Source organism: Triturus cristatus, chromosome 12, assembly GCF_964204655.1.
Source record: "Triturus cristatus chromosome 12, aTriCri1.1, whole genome shotgun sequence".
Lineage (NCBI taxonomy): Eukaryota > Metazoa > Chordata > Amphibia > Caudata > Salamandridae > Triturus > Triturus cristatus.
Genome location: NC_140595.1, coordinates 723278046 through 723281189, shown reverse-complemented (window position 1 = coordinate 723281189; position 3144 = coordinate 723278046). Strand labels below are relative to the sequence as shown.

The 3144-nt window shown below is 46.6% G+C and overlaps 1 non-coding gene across 1 annotated transcript; it reads left to right on the top strand.

Annotated features, from left to right (window-relative positions):
• Window positions 1-2567: 2567 nt before the first annotated feature.
• On the top strand, window positions 2568-2639 carry TRNAW-CCA (transfer RNA tryptophan (anticodon CCA)). The gene has a single exon. It is a non-coding gene; the product is annotated as a tRNA-Trp (tRNA).
• The last annotated feature ends 505 nt before the right edge of the window (window positions 2640-3144 follow it).

The following is a 3144-nucleotide window of genomic DNA, read 5'->3' as shown; positions in this document are numbered from 1 at the left end:
GGGCCTTTTTCAGGCTCAGGGCGGGGGCAGGGATCAAGGTACTTTTTAGGGCTTGTGGGGACAGTGATGCTTTTAGTGCTGAGTGGGGAAGTGGTTGGTTTTCAAGAGGGATGGGTTAGTTTTAGGGCTCAGTGCGGGGGGCAAGGGTCGGGGTTACATTTACCTGATAAGTCTTAACCATGCATATGTCTTTGCCATACATACCTTAACAACACATATTTTGTTGTAAAGTCATGCGTGGTAAAGGCATATGCGTGGTTAAGACTTGTTTGGTTAAGACCGCATGCAACCGGCATGCCTGGTAATCTCACGCGTGGTTCCGTCACACAACCCATGTTGTGGCTAATTTACAATATCGTTTACACTTCCTGCCATGACCTTTGGAACTTCTCTCCCGGGGCAGGCAGTCAATTCACTGAAACTGTAGCAGAACATGTGGAGAGGGGGGGCACTAGTGTTCCTATTGTTGTCTGGCTAGGGTGGAAGGCCACTATTTGACAATACATCCATTATTAGTCTGGCATTTTTGACCTGTAATTATGACAAACAGCATCAGAGCTCTGGCACTCACAAGCAGTGCCTCAGGAGTAGTGGCTGGTAGGTGTGAAGAAGCTTGCATTGATTGTGGTTATTTGCCATCATTGTTTTTTGCATATTGGCTTGTAACAAGGCCTGAGATTGGCTGGGAAATGCCTGTCAGTTGTGCCTTTCATGTGGTGGGCTGAAGAGTGCAGAACCGCCTGGTACTGGATATGTCGGCTTCCCACCCCCATGCTCTCTCAGTTTGAGGCTCCCTCGCCCTCCATTTGGTACCTTTGTCTGCCCCTTTCAGGTACCAGCGCGCAGTGGACTGAGAGAGCTAGTGTACCCTGGTCAGCAGAGTGCACTGGATTGATGCCAGTCAGGAGCCTCTTTGAAAGAGTGGAGTGAGTGTGACAACGCTCTGAGGGGGCCCTAGGGCAGCTTCAGTGTGCCTCACAGAATTCATGTCCTTGCTGCCCCCTCTGTCACTGCCCCCTGAAGTTACACACCAGCCAGTCAGAAGCTGCAAGAGAGGAGACAGGGGATCGAGCTGCAAACAAGGATCGGGAAAGACAGGATTACAATAAAATTCTTGTTTCGGAAGTGAAGGGGTAGTTGCATGTGTGTGTGTGTGCGTCTGCGTGTGTATATCTGTGTGTGTGCGTGTGTGTGCACGTCTGCGTATGTGCATGTGTGTGTCTGTGCATGTGTGTATTTGTGTGTGTGTCTCTGTAGGTGTGTGAGTGTGTAGGTGTGTAGATGTGAGTGTGTGCGTGTGGTTGTGTGTGTGTGTGTGACAGAAAGGGAGGATGTGTGATGAGTGTGAATTGTGACTGTGTACCCGGAACCGAGCAGCATCCTGGTTACTGGCCAGTGATGTGCTTTAGCAGGCCACCCATGGCATCTGGCCTTGCCTCAGCTTCTCTGACTCTGTCCACCTCTGGCGTGATGCTGATGGCCATTTGTATAATGGTGGTAATCCCTAGCACTTTGTGTGTGTTTAGGTCATGATGTTGGCATCACTGGCCATGGTATAGTGGTGCTAAGTATTGCCATAATATGGACACCTATGGTTTTTACAGGCTGTGCCATAATGGGGATAATTCCTGGAGCACTGTGGGCATCCTTGCTATGCTGGTGGTCATCCATGGCATGGGGATGGCCCTCGAATTCCTTGCATAATGCCACCGAGCCCTGGCAGAATAATGTCCTGGCATCATGGTAGTAATTAATCTCATGTTGTGGGCATCCATTTGCAAGCACTAAAAATACAGTAAAGCTGTGCATGTCGAGTTTAAACAATATTTGATGGTTGAGGTATACATACCCTATGCATCTTACTCCGTTCATGATAATGCACACCCTTACTATCTAAACCTTTCTACCATGCCCCTTTACCTCATCTTTGAACTCACCCAGCAATCTATCTTTTCATTCATCCATGCAGTCACCCAGCCATCTTTTCATGCATTCATTTACCACCTTCTTAGTCCTTTCATGCATTCATTGACATATGCAACACTCATCCGTAATTCATCCAAAAATTGCATGTATGCACTCACTCATGCAATCAAACTCACCAATCAATAAAAAGGCGCTTGCATTTACATAAAATGCCACGGCTATTGTTATTTATTTATGCATTCGTATATTATTACATAATGATTGTTTCTATATTCTGTTAATGCAATTTTAAATACTGTTGCAAGCAATTAAAAGCGAATGGAAGTCAACAAAGTATTAGTGTAATTAACATAACCTTTTGCACAAACGGTAAAAAGAGCAACTTGCATTTAATCTGCAGCACAGCAGTGCGAGAACCCTCTGGTAGCAGCGCAGTCTGCCAGTTTATGTTGAAAAGTAGGGACTTGCTGTGTATAAACAGTAGGCATGGAGCGCACGTCTGCCAGGGAACGCTTCTGTGTCAGAGCCCTGTTGCCGCCCGACTCCGCTTTCTCTCGTCCACCGCCCAGTCCTATCACACGTTCCCACATGCAGCCAGGCAGTCGTACATGTAACAACTACTGAAATTACTATGTGAGATAGATCTCGTGGCGCAACGGTAGCGCGTCTGACTCCAGATCAGAAGGTTGCGTGTTCAAATCACGTCGGGATCAAGTTTGTTCTTTTTTTGATTAATATACAAAAAAATCTTGTGACTTTCCAATTGCTCCGTATTTGAAAGGGCGTACACACAATAACTAAATCTTAAGTACAAAAGAACGTCTTTTGAAGTACTTCAGATTCGAATAAATCGAGTTATGACAAGCCACACATGACCAGAAGAACTAGGGGGTAGAGTTATGAACGTGCCACGCAGTGCAGCGCAGTAAGTCACCTTACTGCGCTGCTTAACAGGTAAAGCACAGGAATGCGCTGTATTTGAGGCAATATAGCACATTCCTGCCTTTCCCTCTCCACTGGAGCCCTTTTGGTAGCCTAGCACCAACGCAAACACCTTTGCACCATGCTGCAAGGATGCTTGTGACGCATGCAGGATTGCTTTTGTGCAGGTGGGGGCACCTTCCTGCACAAAAACAATCCAGAGAGGCATATTCCTCTATGTGCAACACACATAGAAAGAGGCAACAAGGAGACATAAAGATATTTTTCCTTTTTACG